This window comes from Haliaeetus leucocephalus, unplaced genomic scaffold (genome assembly GCF_000737465.1).
Source record: "Haliaeetus leucocephalus isolate CR32 unplaced genomic scaffold, Haliaeetus_leucocephalus-4.0 Scaffold984, whole genome shotgun sequence".
NCBI lineage: Eukaryota > Metazoa > Chordata > Aves > Accipitriformes > Accipitridae > Haliaeetus > Haliaeetus leucocephalus.
This window is the reverse complement of record NW_010973420.1, coordinates 3664196-3683256: the sequence shown is the minus strand read 5'-3', so window position 1 is coordinate 3683256 and position 19061 is coordinate 3664196. Positions and strand designations below refer to the sequence as shown.

General features: G+C 37.6%; 1 protein-coding gene across 5 annotated transcripts in view; it reads left to right on the top strand.

Annotated features, from left to right (window-relative positions):
- The window catches only part of ATP2B2 (ATPase, Ca++ transporting, plasma membrane 2), a 194570-nt gene that overhangs the window by 62277 nt on the left and 113232 nt on the right, over positions 1-19061 (top strand). The gene's annotated exons all lie outside the window — the stretch shown is intronic.

The window sequence follows — 19061 nt, the reverse complement described above, 5'->3', positions numbered from 1 at the left end:
AAACCTTTTTACTTTTCTTCCTCGAATTCTATTTCCTTATGTGGATTACAAAGGGAGAACAAAGTAGCCTGAGGTAAGAGGTTTTAACATCCCAGAGTTCAATGTGAAGCTGCAGGCATGATGTCTGTATTCAAGTGTACAGTTCTTTGCAGTTTTGGTGGGCTTGGAAAGGAAAAGTCTTCTTGGTTGAGGTAGCTTTTGTTAAAATTCCCAAAGCAAAACTCTAGATGGAAGACAAAGTGAAATAATTGATTACATTGCTTAATACTGCTCAGCGGAGGTTTGGCTGGGTTAGCCTTCCCCTTACTCATGCAACAAGTTAATGAACAGGAAAAAATACAGAAACAGGGCACGGTCCCCTGGAATTTGGTCTTCCCAAGCCACTTGCATTATGCTGTTGGTGGTGTTAATGTGCTGCTGCTGCTGCTCAGGGCTGTGGCTGGGGTGCCTGCTGACCTCTCATGACTTAGTTTCCTTACAAGAGACTGTATTTCCTGGGGTTCACCACTCGGTTGTTTCCTTATCATTCCTATGATGTGCCACATCGCTTGGTCAACGGGGACTTAAGTTGGAGATTTAAATCAGGAAGGGTATCTGTATAGTTGGAGAGAAGATACAGCTGACCCACAGCTCCCACGAGGATGGTTGCTTATCTTGTTTCTGTGCTAAGCCTCCCTGTTGAGGTAGTACTCACTTGTGCTCATGGTACAACTGTTCTGTGCATAACTAGCAAATCTTATGCTCCTTGTATGTGAATCTGAACAAATACACATGTACGGATTGAATGGACAGCAGGTCACAGTCAGACGTGGAAATGCAAATGCCAACCTGCTCATCAATGCTGGATTCGCCAGATAGCTGTAAAAGTCTTCATTACAGAAGCAAAGGCCCATGTGATGTTTAGATAAAAAAACTCCATAAAAATCAGTCTGAGGGGAAAAAAACCCACCCCAAACAAATAACTTAGCCCCCGCCTTGTCCAGATCTGTTGCTTGGGATCTGAAATGCTGTGCTGTTCTCATCTTCTCTCAGGTTACTGCCTATGAAGATATGACTCAAAATATGTCTCTTGACATTTCATCACATTGAGCAAGTCTGTAGTGATAAGTCACAGTGGGAAAGATTTGACCAGCCATTAGTGCAGGTATCTGTGGAAGGAAGTGAAAAAAAGTAAAAATTTCATCCACATATATAAAGAATATATATAAAGATTATATTAAAAAGGAGATATATATATATATATATATAAAAAAGAATATAAAGCAGCTGGCAACAAACTTCCCTTTCTTATTTAGGAGTGAAAGTGCTGAATTTAATACCAGCTAACGTGAATTTCTGTCCAGTTTGTAGTCTGTACTGGTGTACATTTTTAAAAAAAAAGTATTTCTGTTGATTTCGGTCAGTCCAATCCTCCTCCTTGCAAGTTCCCTACCCCTGATGCAAGTTCTGCTGGAGCAAAACAGCTGCAATAGGCTGTCTGCTGGGTTTCACCTAGACTCAAGTACAATGTCATGTTATAAAGATATGTTGTCTGTCCCAATTCCCCAGCACTTATTACAGGTATTATGGAACCTCTTGGATTAAAAAAAATCTTGTAATAACATGTAATTAAGACATTGCTCCTTCAAAACATTTCCAAATTTTGTTATTATGGGCAGTATCGTCTTGTGGTTCCAGTTCTCAGCTTTCCTTAGAGCAGTTTGTGGTTTCATTGCTTCTCACATGACATCTAAGCTACTAAAGGGAATTTTACTCGAATAGCATACAGCAGACATTCAAGCATTCCCCTGCATCCAGGGGAAAATAAGAAATACCACCTTTCTAATATAGCTCTAAGGTCATGTTAACAATTTTGTTAATTGTTCGGTATTTGCATGTATAAACAGCTCAAGTTTTTCATCCAGCTTTTAACCTTTTCCATAAATTGGTTTTGGGTTGGTTTTTTTTTCTATCTTACCCAAGGGTAATTCCTATCCCCCATTGCCTATATTTGCAAATCAGCCAAAATCATATACCAGGTTATTATTATCTTCAGATTCACGTGCAGGGTTTGTCTTCTGCTTTTGTACGTGTTTCTCTGCATATAGAGAAATTTTCCCTCCATTGGAGGATGCAACTAGAAATCTCAGCCTGCCGTGCTGAATCAGCAGATCCCAGTCACCATCACAGCCTAGCAAGATGCATGTTAAGGGACAATGGAGAGGGGGAAAAAAACCCAACCAAACAAAACCGCAAACCAGCCTTGGCACCATCACAAGAAATAATGGCTCACAGCTGTATTGCCTTGTGGACAACTCTTAGAGGTTAATTTCTTCTATTTATTGGTATGCAAGAGACGTGTGTTTCCTTTCTGTTGGGAAGGAAAGCAGTGCATCACTTTCCAGCTTCCCCAGGAGGATGAATGCTGGGGCTTACAGGGAGAGCTGGGCAGTCTCTGTAATTCAGGCAAGGTGGGACAGGAAGGAAAAAGACCCTTTCTGCATGACATGCATGACAGGACAGCTTGACGTTAGATTTGATAAAAGTCTTCTCTTTTCTCCAGTTTTTAATCTATGATTTTCTTCCCTTCTGTTTCTTTACCAATAGTTGTGACGCAACTACATTAATTTTAGTATTTTCAGGTAGCTGATGTTTGGAGTCTCTCACTCCTTCAGTATCCAATTCTTAATTTTCTCCCCACTCTCACAGTAACGTTTTTCTTTACTGGAGTTATTGCCCAGATCATAAACTTCTTATATTCTCTTTCCAAGAAGTGTAATGTCGTAGTAGATTGATCTGTTTTTCTCTGGGGATTCTAGAAATCTTACATTTTTCTGATGAAATCAGCTTATTCTTAAATTGTATAAACATACGAAATGCCTGCTGGGGAAACCTTGAAATAGATTCTTGTGTACGCAAACACATATTGGCGCAGGAAAAACACACAGGTGTCATTTGGGCAGGAAGCAAACATTGGATAGCAAATGAATAGCAGGATTAGCTCTGCAGGAGCGTTGCCATCTCATCTGGTGTTGGAAATGGTGCTTGGTATTATTAAATTCTGCAGTAGAGTACAATCAGTTCCTGCCAAATGTAAACATATTGTTTTTATTGTTTTTATCTTTATTAATATTGATCATTTGTATTGCCTAAACACTAGAAATGAGCACTAGAAAATCTATGCATGGCTCAACATTTCATGTAAACGAGAAACAGTCGTGTGCCCTCTTTGCTTAAATGACCCTGGGGGATAAGCAGTTGTTTTGAAAAAGTTAAATAAAGTAAAAGCACTAATTATTGAGGAACTTTAACCAAATTTAATTAAACTCAATTAAAAGTAACCTCAGATAAATAACCACATGAAAATCTTGAGCCATCCTCTGAGGAATTCAGTTCATTTACTTCTTCGTGAGATGCAATGAGTGTAATTGAATACAAACTAAATATTTAAATGTAGCATTTATAAATTTTTACCTTGTTTTTACCCATACAGTCCACATCCAGTATTTCATCGTACATTTTCCTTAGCATTTTAATTCAGTAGGGCTACTCATATGGTTAATGAAGCACAGTAATTTTTTAAGTCCTTTGCCAGACTTTTACATACTGAGAGTCTTGCAGGGCCAATTCAAGATCCTCGGACACAAAGATTTCCACAGGAAAGTGTTGCATATGTCTCCCTGTCTCTAAAAATCTGCCACCCTGGGTTTCATTAATATGCACTTAATATATTCGATTAATAAGTGAAAGAATCAGAAATGTCAGAAATGAGTCTGCTGAACAAAGTTAATTCTCTATTCTTTGTGGCAGTTTTAGATAGTAAGCTTTTTTTAAAAAGCGTTTTACATGTGATAACATGGATTGCATTAAAAATACATACATGGAGACAGCATAAAAATCTAGTTTGTAAGGCCAACATTAATGTTATTTTACAAACCTAAAATCACAGCAGTACATAGCAATAAACAACTGTAAGTCTTTTGCCAGCCCTCCCAGTCATGAAGCCAACATTAAGATGAAAAATTGATTCCACAACCTATGTGTGTGCACTTTATATTTAAAAAAATGTCATCAAGTAATATTTTTGGTACATTGAAAATCCATTATCTCTTCAAGTCCTTTCCATAATGCAAAATGTATTGTAGAAAATGTGAAGCCTTTTAAAAATAAAATTAGTGGAATTTCATTCATTTTAATACTTTGCAGTGAATTGAATCTTAATTTCCACCCTGCTTTGTGAACTGTCAGGGGAGGAGGAAAAAACAAACCAACCCAGCATCCCTGAACAATTGCTTAAAATATTTTCAGAATTTTGTGCAGATGCTGAAAACAAGAATAATTAGCAAACATCTTCAAATCGCTTGTATATCTCAAAAGGTCAAGGGAACAGCTGAACTGTCTTGTAATCCTCACTGTCAGTGTCAACTAATCACTCGTTGGCACGGCAGGGCAGTCTAGCTGCCGTTTCCGAGTTCTTGATCTGTACTATTTGCAGGCTGTAAGCACTGGTTTTAATTTTGCAGGACTGTCAACCATTTGTCTAGTAAAACACAATCTTATACCAAACCAGGTACTTCTTCAGAGGGTTTTAGTTCAAACTTTATTTCATTTTAGCCCTTAATTAGAACAGATTTGGAATTCCCCCCAGCCCCCATTTGTATCAGGGTGCTTTCAAATGACTTTGTTTTGACTATACAAGCCTAAAGTGTGTATATTATTTTGTAAGTCTATATAGAGCATGTTACATAACGTTCTTCAGGCACTGAGGAATACTGAATCAATGGAAAAACAGGTCGTATATAGGAGGGTATAAGGGCCATGCAGCCTTAAAAGCTGATATGTCCTAATAGGAATCCTTTATCGTCTTTGCTGCTGAACAAATGACACTGATCCAGCTGTCACTTCACTAGAGGTTTTTATTGTGCTGTCCAAGGAAGAAAATTCGCAAGAGAAGCTGAGACAATAGAAGTGCAGCTATTAGAAAAATAGCATTTTTATATAAAATAGATTAATCTCGAAGTATGGATTAATTTCAGAGTTATCAAAACACAACTTCTGAGGAGTGTTGTTGCACACACTCAAGTACTTTTATCATTCTTCATAAAAATTAAGCCATGAGATTCCCAAAGGATTTTTTTAAACCAGTCTAAACCGTCTGTCAGTACAAGGGATGAAGCAGTTGGCATCCCGGGAAATAGGAGAAAAAAATAGGAGAAGCGGAAGTGTTTGCCCTGTTAAAAACAGCTTGTTCTGCCAGAACCCCACCATTTAACCTCCTTCCTCCCAAAACTAGGATGAGGTGAAGCAGCATATGGCTTCTAGTGCTATTAGCCCAATCTGTTTTGTTAAATAAATTTAGTTGCTTAAGAAAGTATTTGACTTTTTAATTCCTCCCCTAAATCGTGCTTCAATGCAAGGTCTGAATATCCAGGAGCAGAGAAGAGAACAGGTTGGAGTATCCAGCTATTAACACGTATGTCCAAACTGTCATGCATGCAAGTTATGCTGTCTCCCAATACTTGTATCAGGCTCTTTTCATGAGGAGAAAATTGTGCACATGTGAGTTGTCATTACCTGGGTATGCTATTTAATTTCAGAAACATTTTTGCTTTTACGTTGTTTTCAAGATTTAAAAGATGGGACAAATTTAGGTTTAGGGCTCTAATACTAGATGAATCGGTGAGAGTCCTGGGTGGTATGGGGTCATGGAGAACATGATGCGAGGATGGTTTGGTGGCTTGTTTATCGAGCCAGATGGAGCCTGGCTGTCGGCGTTCAGCTGTAGCCGACAAACACGTCAGGACGTGAAGCGAACCTGCAGAGCCTCTCTGGGGTTTTGTAGCCCCGTGCTCAAGATGGACCCTACTGAGGAGAGCGCAAAAGCTCAGACAGTGCCACAGCAGCCTCCTCCGGGGCCTCTCTGCGGGACCGTGCCGGGAGAGTAATAAACCTGGCTGCGCCGGCATATTTCGGCAGCTTCGAGCTGGCTGGTTCTGTGGATTTGGGGAGATGACTTCATTTTGGCTGGCTCCGTGGGTTCGTCCAGAGGTGCTGCGCAGCCTGCGCCGGGGGACCGCTGGGGAGCTGGGGCAGGGGGTCGTCCGAGCATCGTCCCCCGCACCCAGCGAGAGTCAGGAGGACCGTGACCGCAGCGGAGGGAACAAGCCTCGCTGGCCTTGTCTGCATCCTACGCAGAGCAGCAGAGTTGTGTTTGCTTTAAGCCCCCCAGCGCTCCCTGTATCAGGAGCGCAGGGCTGAGACAAGCGCTGGGTGTATAAATCCGAGAGCCCTCCAGTCTCTGTTCCTCCCTGGCCTGGTTAATCCACAGCCTGGCAACAGCATCCGAAGGCAGGATATGAGAAAACCTACTCGAGGGGACCTTGGAGGTCATTTGTCTGTCCCCATACTCAAAAGCACTATCAACAATACTTAAGCCGTTCTTGACAGAAAGGTATCATACTTATTTTTAAAAGGTTCCAGTGATGGCGGTTCTGTGTCTTTCCTGGATAATTTGTCTCAGTGTCCATGCAGTGAGACAGTTATTCCTGGTGTATAACCTAAACGTCTCAAGAATTTAAACGCATCACCGCCTTGTTATATTTTTACATGGATGTGAAGACCAATTTGTCATACTATATTTCCAGCCATATTTTGTCTGCTTGAAGACAACTTGATTATAAAGACCAATGTATAGCTATTTATGGGAACTTTCCCAGCTTTTTCAGTAGGAATTTGAAATTTGAACAACATGTCAATAATACAGAGGAATACAAGTATTGCACTGAATTTGACAAAGGGATACAAAATATTATCTTAAAATTATTTACCTGGTGTTTAAAAAAAAAAGAAAATTCCCCCAAACTAACAAAACCCCCAAAGCTCTGAAAACATCTTTATTGTCAAAAGTTAACATTAATAGCTTATAAAATAAACCAATGTGAAATACAGGAATACTGAGTGTTTTCTTATTCAATTGTGAATTAAAAAAATCGGTTCTAATTTAGCAGCTTTAAAATCTCAAATAGTTCTAAAATTTTCAAAATCTGTTTATTATGTGGCATTTATTAATTGAAAGTATTTTTGGATCAGGTTATAGGGTTGGTTTACAGTTTCAAAGGAGGGTGCTGCTTGCCACCTAGTCTGCATGAGTTCAAACAAACTATGTGAAAACCTAAAGTCTGCATGTGGTTATGGTTCATGTCTGTTGGTGTGTTTGAATTAGAATGGAAAATTATTATCTGCGAAAAATGTTTAAGCACAGATGACTGAAACAAAACAGGTATACCTTTTTGAACACAAAAACTGTGATGACAAGGCAGATGTATTACACTTTGCTGCCTTTTTTTTTTGGAGGGGGGGGAACCTGTAACAATAAAACAGGACTTTGAGACAAAATGTATAAAACTCAGCATGAAGTATGTGCACACATATGCGTAATCAAGTATTGAATTGGGACCTGGGGAAATTGGGACCTATCAGAAAAGTAACAATTTAAACAACTGATTCCAATTTATTTCTGTTACTGCATAAGGAGTTCTGCCTTTTCTCTGTAGGATATGCTGCTCATCTTGTTTCAGTTAAGTATGCATAAACTTTAAGAATCTTAAAAACTAGGTGAGTTGAAACCAAAATTAATATGCAGAATATATGGAATGTGTGTTCTAAATGGAGGTTACCCTAATTACACACAGCTTTAGCTTGCTTTGGGTGTATCGACATTAACATTTTAGTTTGGATCCAGAGTATACTTCAGAAATTACATCTCCTGTTTGTCCCCAGTTAATATGCTTTGCTTCACATTGCAGGGTGCTTTTGGGGAGTGCACAAACTGGATGTGCATTCAGATGGGATTTCATCCCGTCCTTTGGGATGAAACTAAACTGAAAAATACAGTTCAGAAATGTGTTTCCTTAGCACATAAATTTGCACTGTAAAACTACTTTTATAGGGCCACATTATTTGCTAGCGTTGATAGAAATTTTTAATGCCTTCTGGTGCAAGACATTATGATATAATGTTTAATCTTTTACTGACATGATTTTTCACCTCTTAAAGCTTTACAGCACAAAGTAATGAAGATGAGAAATTTAATGAAAGTCATAAACACTGCAGTTTATGAGCTGGTTTTGTGGCTGAGGTCTATAAATCTTTCATATCTTTTTCAACCTGATTTTCTTGTTCTCATGAACATGACTGATGAATGAGGGAGTAACAGCGTCAAAAGAGGCTGAGGTGTTTCAAGAACTGGCTCTACAGCACATCGCCATAGCCTAAGCTCAAAAGAGCATTGGTTTAATTTTCTGGTTTTGCAGTTTCCTAGCTGTGTCAGGTTGCTTAAGTTACTCAGTTGCAAATTTTCTTAATCAGTGGCTTTCAAGCTGTGGTCTGTGGACCTCTGAGAATCCATGAATTACTTTGAAGGGGCCTATTAAAATCAGTAACCTATTCTTCGTAACCTCTCTCTGCACGGCTTGTAGATTGGAAGAAGTTGACAATTACTCTTTAAATGGTCTAGATGTGTGAAATGTATCAGTTGGCAATCATAACTTCATCCTGTTCTCGGGTTTGATTTTTTAACAGCTCCATTGAAATGTCTGTCAAGATTTCCAGACAAATCCAACTTTTTTTCAATATTGTCTTGCAAATTTTTGGTAGCATTTCTGTTAAATACGGTCTTTCTCTAAAATCATCTTGGTTGGAACATCTTGTTTTAAAGCAAACACAAAAAATGAAAAAGAATAAAGGGAATATTTTTGGAAGCAAGTACATTTTGTTTATATTAGAACACAGTCAAAGAGCAATGGAACAGTACACGCACCCATTACTCGGGTGGATGTCACCCTAAAAACCTTCTTCAGGGATTTGCTCTTCTGATCATTCTCCTTCAGACAGAAAGAGAATTGGCTTTTTTTGTAAGGATTTAGTAGATGAAGCATAAGTAAGAAAGACAGCTCTCAATCTAATTACGTATTTGTGAAATATTTGTTGCTCTGTGTAAATGTTAAATGTTTTTCTTAGATCTATTTAAAGTCAGGTGGCTTGATGATAGCCAGTTTGCTGTTAAGCATTTATTTATTTTCATGGGCTTCTGTGTTTCCTGGTGCCTTCAGTGATCTGCATTGGGAGTGGTAGCTGAGGAAGGGTTCAAATCTTCCTCTCCATCCACCTGTATTTAGGAAGTGCTGGAAATCGTCAGGGATTGCTATGGGAGAAATGGGAACATTCTTCCTGGTTTTAGAAACTCACTTAAGTAACTGCAGCTTTAGCTTTCTGACATGTTTGTACTGCATGCTTGGATAGTTGGAGCTCCAAATATACCATATTTTCTTGAGATGGTACTTTTTTTTTTCTTCAGCCCTGTGTTCAGGAGCTAAATGAGCCATTTGTGTTTAATAAGGCTCTTCCAAGACAACTTTACCCCAGTAGCTGCAGTGTTCCCTATGCAGGGTTTTTAAATAGCAAGGTTAGAATTCTAAATCAAACTTAATTAAACTTATCCAAGTGAATAAATGTCAACATATGGACAGCCACTTCACTGCTAATATCAAGCTAACAGAAATTCTAATTTCTTCCTATCAGTTTTATTCATAATGTTTTGTTTACATTGGCACAATAGCCTATTCCAAGTACGGTCTTACAATACATGATCATGAAAAAAGGCGTTCCTTTCCCTCCTTATTTTACTCTGAATCAGCCCGTGCCATTTATATTAGTGTTCCAGTTAAGTGATTCAAAACTCATGCAGTTCTCTGGGATCATAGTCTCCTACATAGTTAATTCAATTTAGTACATATATCTTTCAAACTGAGTTTCTGGTTTACATTAGGTTTTGTCATAGTTCTGGCATTTAAATAATGTCATCCAAAGGGAATCCCCTATTTGTGCTGTGTGTTCTTCAGTGCTGTAAATTGGTTTGCGCTGTAAATTGTAGTCAACATCTGCATCTTAAACACTTTTCTGATATGGTCAAATCAGTTGAGTTATCCTTAGTAACCCTAACTGGAGGTATCGAGGCTGGCCACTAAACAAAATTTCACAGCAAAGTATTGATACATATTTCTATTCTGCATTGGAACTGAACCAAGGTCTTTCAGCTTTTTTCTGTGAAAAACCCTGGGAAAAGAGCCTAAACTGAATGACTGAGCAAGAGTGTTTACGGTTAAGGCCATATACACTTGGTTTGCATTCTTGGAACAGTGACTTAAATTTGGAGAATTTTGTAACTCCATTTTTATACGTCCTGGATGAATACAAAGAAGCCTTCAACCATAACCAGAAATGTCATTGTGGACATTGATATTTGCACTGAAATGAAAAATTACATCCGAAACAATTGGTTTTGACAAATGTAAGTATTTTTTGTATTTGATTGAGATTTTCTCAATATCTCTATAGAAACAGTTAAATAATAATAAGCAGCTTATATTTCTTTATGGAATAGTCATAGGTTACGCTAACAGATACACAAGCTGTTTCTAGTCTGTATCTTTACTAGAGAAGGTCATTGTTAGATTATTCAGCACAGCCTTCCTGAGGTAGACAAAGCTCTTGCTCTATGGAATATGTTATCCTGTATTGGGAGCCTTAGTTTTTGACTGACAGTCTTTACTTCTCTCAATTAACACAAAATAATTAATTATTTACAGAAGGTAAGAGAAGGCTGATTATTTCATTTCATTAGTTTGTCTTTTTTTAAAAAGTTTTTACTATCTCATACATTTCATAATGCCTGTGAAGCTGTTTATGATTGTTTATTATTATGGGGTAAGTATTTTTGATGATGTGTGAAAACACTTGTTTTGTAAATTCTTACTGGGTTGCACAGCAAACGTATTTACTTAAAAGATAATTAAGTGAACACAATTGCCCTTTTGTAAGTGTTTTGATGAAAATATATTGCATTGATTGTTTTCTAATATGCTACCCTGTTTTTTACCATATGCTAAAATGCTTACAAATGGCCTACTTCTAGATTATACAAGGTTGCATTAAAATTTTATTTAGTAGATATTGTCTTTCCTGAAGCTTCTCTATTACAAACTTCTTGATTCTTAACTTCCTACTTTTCTGGCTGGGTATGCAGTCTGTCTATCTGTCTTTCTGACTCTCTCTCTTACGCCTGTTTCCTTTGAACCCATCACCTTTTGAATGAGAGAACAAGTGAGGTTCTGCTCACCCAACAGTGGTTTGGGTTTTTTGTGTCAATTGATATTTTTATTGCACTGTGGAAATCTGGAAATACAGATCTGGAAATACCATACATGTGGTGTCTCTGTAAGAAGAAACAAGAAAGAAAATGTAGGTTTACACACAGATTCTCAGAGTCAGCAAGGAAAGGCCTGATATAGGTATCACTCTCTGCCCAAGAACAGATAACTCCAAAGGAAGTATGGAAATGATACTATGTGCATCATGGACTCAGAAAAAAGCAGATGTATCACTTCTAAAATACAGTTGGAATGAAGTGGAACATCAGGTTTTGGGAGCCAAGCATTTGTCTGAAGACAGCTGTATCAAAACTATCAGTTCTATACTGTTCACCAGCACCAAATGTGCTTAGGGAGCAAATTCATTGCTGGGTGTCAGTGATATAGATGAATGACAGAAGTTTAAGCCTTGAGCTGGCTTCAGTAACAACACATTAAGAACTTGTAAAGTGCAAAATGTGCACATTGTGTCATATGGGACCTACAAATTAAATAATTGTTTCATAATGTAAAGTGACTTACATCTGGTTTCTACAAATCTGTGTTGGACTGCAAAAAATTAAGTCCCATAGATACCTTCCCTTCATTAGAGATGTGTAGATCATCGACAAAACTGGGTTGCTTTTAGATATTGCTCATTAGATAGATTCTCAGATTGCCAAGCATGACTTAACTCAACTGGGGACATGAGGTAATGAGATTTAGAACTTTGGGATGAAATATAAAAACTTCTCACATATTTTCCAGGAAGAGATTCTCCAGAAGTATTAATTCTGTAAGTAAAACTCAGCTAGGACATGACCTTGCAAGCATTGTTGAGTAACTGCACTTAAACTCTCATGAATAAACACAGAGAACAACTTTCAAGGTCTGGTTCTTACATTTAAAAACTGTGGTTTACCTTTGGAATATGTGGCTGTATTTACCAGACATTTTTAGCTCTGAGCAATATACAGTAAAACTATAGCAATCGGATGTCAAGGTTTTCCCTTGCAATCCCTAAGAACAGGACTTGTGACTAAAATTCCCGTATTGGCCTTTCTCTACTTTCTCTACGGCAACAAAAGGAAACAAAACTGAATACGAACGTTGTAGAAGTAGTTGTATGGTCCTGTCCCCTTCCATAGCCTTCGGTGGAGTTAGGACCCCAGCCTTTTGACTGATCTTTACAAAATGCATTTCCTTGGAGGTGCCAGTCAGAAGAATCTTGCTCAACATACTGCATCTCTTGAAGTTGAGTGAGTATTTTAATTAACATTGCTCACAAATATTTGTGATCAGGCTGAGGAACGTGTGAATATATATGCTTCCAGGGCTTACAGATTTGTTTCCTTACATGAATATGTCAAAAATGTGTAAATATTTAATATTGAACGCTAAAGTTGACAGTTATATAACTAACCTGCAGGGACAGTATCTTTCTTTTTTTTCTTCTTCCCTCCCCGCCTCCCTGCCGGGGTCCTTATATAACTCACTGATGTGTCACAAAGCAAGGAATTCTCATATCGTTTTCAGATAAGTATCCAAAAATCACTTTTAGTGAACATACAAGCACCCTAAACCTGAAAAGTGTGTAGAATAAATATCTCATGCTCGTAAATCCCTTCTGCGTGGCTGGTCACAGAAACGAATATGTTTCTGGAGCACACAGTCTGACTTACTACAAGTAACTAGAAAATGTTTTTCACAGTTGAATAAGTCCTTGGAGAGTATGAGAGAAAGACAGAAAACTTGATTTTTGAAGTTCTGGTAATTTCTGCACCTCTGCTGTTAGCTGTGGCTCTGCGGTGACACTTGGAGATTTGCCGGGCTGTGGCCTCACTGGCTTGTGCTGTGCCCTTACTGAAGTCATTCGACATCTGACGATGCATCATCACACAGAGGATTTGGGGAAGGAATATTGGTACTTCGGTAACTGGCAGTCGCTCTTTGGACTAATTTTGCAGCAAGTGGTATGCTGCAACATGGAATTTGTAAATATAAATATTACAGTATCTGTTACAGTGTAAAAAGTCTTGCTAAGGAAGGGAGTTTATTATATTTATTGCATAATTTTTGCTTATTGTTCCTTTTCCTACCCCACTGAATAAGTTTGATAAAATAAGTAATATCACTTACGGTGTTAGTAACAAGAGCCTAGCTCTACTAATGAAAAAGCTGTAACTTAGAGCTGCTCAATTTGCTTTAATAACATCAGCGCTGGAGTTGCAGCTAAGGAAAAATGTCTTTACAGAAAGCAATTAAATAAAAAGTTTTTGTCATGGGAACTGTTGTCTTTCTGATGACAAAACCAGTTTGACTGACTAAAAAAATTACCTCTGGGGGCGTTAGGAGATTTTCCTGGGGAATTTAAATGCCACAAGGTATTCTCAGCTTAAAAATAGAAATGTGTAGGTTGAAATGAGCAGCTGAGAGGTATGTGCTGTAGGTTGGGACTTAGGAATACAGATGTTCACAGATTTTTAAAAATATCCTTTTTCTGATTTAAAAATTACCATGCTGCAGCTTAAGACTGTACGGTTTGTAATTATTATCGTTATTCTACTCAAAGTGACTTTAAGAATCTCCTCATAACTATTTGAAATCTTAAACAGATATTCTTTTTAGCTGCACAGTGCTTGTATGCTTCTTTCTGTATTTGCCCAGATTTGGTTGATATTATGAGAAATGCACATTGAAATGGTGTCCCTGACCTTAAAAGCATTCCAGTTTCCAACAGGACATGAGCCTGGTGATCTGTCAGATGATGCTGTCTGGCTATTTGCAGCCTTTTCCTTTTTTTTTTCCTTTTCCCCTTTCTGGCTTTTACCAAATTGAGATGATTAATAACATCAACCAAATTATTCTCTCCTGCCAGTTACAGTGAAGTTACTTGCTTACTGTCTTTCCAAAATGCTTTAACCTGCTCTCGTGTATCTTCCTCTCCTTTCTCACCTTCCCCTTTTGGCACGAGTGTATTGAAGTCTTTTCTATCATACAGTTCCCTTCCCTTTTAATATCCTAGGCCTTGCTTTCTTATATTTTCTTTCTAAAACCTTATATAGACTTAAAATACTGCTAATGCAGAGTAGGCTTCTCAGGCTTATTTTGAAATTACTGGCAATTAAGTGCGTGCATCAAAGGGTCCAGCACAGGCTGAGTGCCTGGGTATTTGCTCAGCTTTGCAGGTTCTTGGGCAGGTTTTGTTGCCCACAGCTCTTGCTCCCAGGTTGCTCGCAATCTCTGGTGAGACAGAAACCCAGGTTGCTGCGACTTCAGATGGACTGACTACGTGTGTTGGTTTGAATTCCTTTCCCATTCTTTTTTTCCTGAATCCTCTTTACCTTTGGGTTCTATCTTTCCTTCATCTCCCTTCAACAGAAAACTTTGTCGACAGTCTTTGCTGACCTATTTCTGTTCAGATTTCAAGCCTTTAAAATTCTGTTCTCTTTCCACAAGTTTTTGGTAATGTACTTTTGAGATATTTTATGGAGGACACAATCATATTAGTCCCCTTTTGTATTTCTCAACGCTCCTTGAGGCCGCACTGTCAGCATCCTCGCACTCCTCTATGGGGGGTTCGGCTCACCTGTAAGTCCCTGCACACTCCTTTGGAATAAGCGAATCCATTTTATAACTTCATCTGCTTTTTCTATGCCAAAGGAGTTACAGCCCCTTACGTTCTTGACTTGCATTCAAATCTTTATAATCTCAGTTTCAAACTGAGTATGCATTTTCTGTCTCATGAGGATGAGACTTTGGGGAATGACATACACATGGCATATGTTCATAGTATATGGTAGAAAATAGCTTCATATTGAAAACTTGTTGACTTTTTAAAAATTGAATTTTCTGACAGATAGGACCTATGTTAAATATAATTTTAAATAAGTACTTCACAATTCACTGTCTTGGAATAAAACCTTACCACAAATCACATATGGATATTAAAAATTCTTTTGTGATGCTTTCAGTCTGTGCCTTTCAGTAAAATATCAGGCATATTTTTTGGTAACATTGAGAACAAAGTACTATCTTGTGAAAGCATAGCAGCAATCTTGGACCTTAACACAATCTTTTAAAGCTTATATGAGCATTCTTAATAAACATTAGATGCTTTAAACTATATTTTGCTACTTAGGCATGTTATTATTACATCATTTGTGTGTCTTATTAATATTCCTTATTTTCCCCTTATGTGTAAGGTCAGTACTGTGTCACTCCATGTACTACAATAAGGACGACAGATAGTATTAAGTGTATTGTTAAGAAGTATGAGATTTTTTTCTCCAATGAATATATACAGTTTCTTCCTGTAAATTAACATAAGGATTTCTAGAATTTCTAGAAAATCCTGTGTGATGTAAAGGCAGAAGAAAAAGAAAAAAAATTGTTTTTCCTCAAGTATATAAGAAAGAATTCTATAAACTTATACCAATGGAGATGCAAGTTTCCTTTTGTTTTTTTTTTCTTCCCTATTAAAAGTGACTACTTCCAAAATATTTTTGAAACAAGAACACAACATAGTTCAAGAAAATGTCTCCTGACAGATAGGTCATGTCTTGAAGGGCAGGTTGCATTTTTAAATCCTGCTTCTCTGTAAACCTCTGTTTAAACAAAAAAATCTATTCTGAAATCTTACTGTTGGAAGAACCAGATAGTTATGTACTCCCTCAAAGTTGCCAGAGTTTATTACTATAATGGAATGACGTGCACATTTTGCATTAATTTATCTAGCACTTTTATCCTATTTCATTTCTGTGGAACTGTAAAAAGCAAAGACAAAATTCTGGGAAATTCTGATGATCAGCTTGGTTAATCATGTAAAGAGCCTGGGTTTAGTTATATTAGGCTAGATCCACAGAGAGTGCAATTTCATTTCTGAAGTGTTGTTATAAGTTTCTACCTGCAAATCTTAGATATTCAAAAGACTTGCTCAGCTGCTGCTTGAACTTGGAGATATCTAGTCCTTTATGTTCAAACTCCTCACATAGCAGAAATTCTGCTTCCTCCTAACCTGAAACATACTGATAATGAAGCACAGTTTTTTTCTGATAGCTTAGGACCACCATTCATCTGACATGTGGGATTAAATGAGGGAATCAGCTAGAGGAGACAGGAACACACGTGTTCATGGTGCTCAGGAGAGGACGTGGCTGGCCTGCCTGCAGGCTGGGGATCTGCAGGGCAGGAAGATTCCCGTTTGTGTAGTACCAACCTTTTTGTGGTCTTTCAGATTGTGGTCCTGAGTTCTGATCCTTTGAGAGAGAGGGGAAAAAAAAAGAAAAGAATTTGTGCCACCCATATCCTAGTTGACTCTTTTAATTTTGAATCATATTGAATAGGAACAGTGGGAGCTGTCTGCTTCATGCCACCTGTCCGCCTCTCTGGGCAGATTGACCTCTTAGTCTGTCAGATAACCTGGACCAATGGATTACCATAAGAAGCAACACTTGTAGTTTTACAGAAGCCAGATTGAATCTTCACTAATAAGGATTCTAAAATCCATAAAGCAACTCATCATTTCTTCCATCCATCTAAAAGACTAACTTCTGGTTTTCACCATGTCTGTCAATTAATTTCTCTACTCCTGGCTGTCACCCCACGAATTCCTTCCTCCCCTCCAAATACCTTTCCTCCATCTGAATTTAGCATTGTCTGATTGAGTGAACAGAAAATAAAGTAAAAGCATTTTAACTTTTGTTGTTGCCATTGGGTTATGGAGAATTTTCTCAGGATTTTAAAAGTTAAAATCATGAATTGTTATTCAGTGCAGAAGCTTGTCAAATTTAGGGACACTTTGCAAGAGCTTGATCTAAGTTCAGTCTGTTTTCTCCAGATTTTCTTTCACTCTTACAAACATTTTTTTCAGCTGTAAAATGAAGAGTGAATTATGTTCTTTGCTTGTGCATAATCTATGAGACAGGTAACACAATTCCTTTCATCTTAATGATAACATCGTGTATTATTTACATGCTATGTTAGATTATTTTTTCTGGTTATATGAACATACTAGGAATGTTATTGTTTATATTAGCATGGAAATCAGTTCTGAGAACATATACACACAAAGTTAATTTCATTACTCAAGTTACTGAATATTTTTATTTTTTAACCTGTTTTTCTGAGTGAAGGGGTTTGTTTTTTTCCTGAAAGAACACAGAAATGTTACTCTCCAAGCCATTCAAGGTACAGTGTGTTAGCACCGCATTCAAGTGCACTGACGAGCTCTTGTCTTGTTTCTCCGACACATCTCAGAGGCAGTGACGAGGCCTATTGGTTCTTTGGAATAATAGCAGTGGGTTTCTTAAAACAGGTAGCCTTCTGCTGTAGAGAAGAGGATATTCTACTCATCTAATATTACCATAAAGTTTACACATGTCCAGAGCCACAATGGGATCCCTATAATGGAGGACAAAGCACAGCTTGTGTCCTTCAAATGGGTGATTTTTTGGGTATACTGATACAGCTCAAATTAAAACCTCGTATTTAAGTATTACATAATGTTAGCTCTTGATTTTTTAGAAAATATCATGATGTAAATTATCAGTAATCCATATGCAGAAATCAAAGATTTTCAGCGAAAGCATAAGAAGGCATGCTACAGAATAAAGTAAATAAATATCACCCCAGTGGAAATGCCTAAAACCACCGAAGAGCTGAGCTGCCCTCCTCTGAGGGGCAATCTGCACGTTACTGTTGTCAGTTAACCTGGACGAAGGCATCACCGTAGGAAACACCACCTCTCTGTAGTTTTGTATCAGCTTGGCTAAATTTCAACCATCTAAAAAGGAAATAAAATCAGTCTTTGACTGTGGATAGGCCAGACCATGTTTCTTTTGTGAGAAATAGGAGAGGAGGTAGGCTGTTAAAAAGAATAGGATATTCATGATACTTAATTCTAAATCATATCTAATGAAAAATAAATAGTGAATTTTTGTCTTATATTTGCCAAAACAGAATTACTTGTACTAGGCAACCACTTAATCCAAACAAAGCAAAAGTGAATCTATTAATTTGGAAAAGTAATCTAAAATCTAACATAGACCAATTAAGACAATTAAGGTTAAACAGAGCAAAGTTCATTAGTCCTTCCCCAAAGTAATGTTCTGCTGAAGGAAGAAACTGACGATGTGGTTTGTAAGTTGCATTTGCGACTGGTTTTAAGTAGCTTAAGGTACTGAACTTACAAAAGGTTACTTGATTTCTTTCTTGGTTTCTTTAGCAAGGTTCTTGTACTGCAGGTAAAGGTTCACACAGATCATCAATCTAAGGGCATCCCTGCTAGGAAAGCCCCTTCTCTGGGGAGTGTGCTTTGCCTTTCAATTAGGTTAAATCTAAATTTAAACTACAGAGAACATTGGTAAGAACTCTGTTTATTTTAATTTTCTTCTGTTCACTTAGTGGACATTCAGTCTCATCTTCTTTCCTTTGACTTTTGGTGATTTTGTTATTGTTCATATACAAGAGTAATTACTTCGCTGGTTAATGAATTTAGATGCTTGTGTTACAGGGAAATCTTTGTAACCTAAAAATAGAAATCAAATTGCTTGTTAATTCCCTCTAGTGACAGGTGACAAATATACCAAAATTAAACTTTAGTCATAGATGGAAGCAAGACACTTGCTAAATTGCTAAACTCCCTGGTACCTGGGTGAGATGGAAAAGTGATGTGAAATGCCTACCTAGTTCTATTCTTCATGAAAAATTAAAAGATTTCTTTTCTGCCTCCCCTCAGTCACTCAGGAGAGGAGGCTCTGTTGTTCAGAGTGAGGTTTTTTTTTTTCTCTCCTGTCAGTTGGGATATCTCCGAATTGTGTGATTCTAGTATGTGTACTTTGCTGTCCACTATTATAAACTATCTTTTTTTAGGCCTTATTTCATCATGAAGGAGAT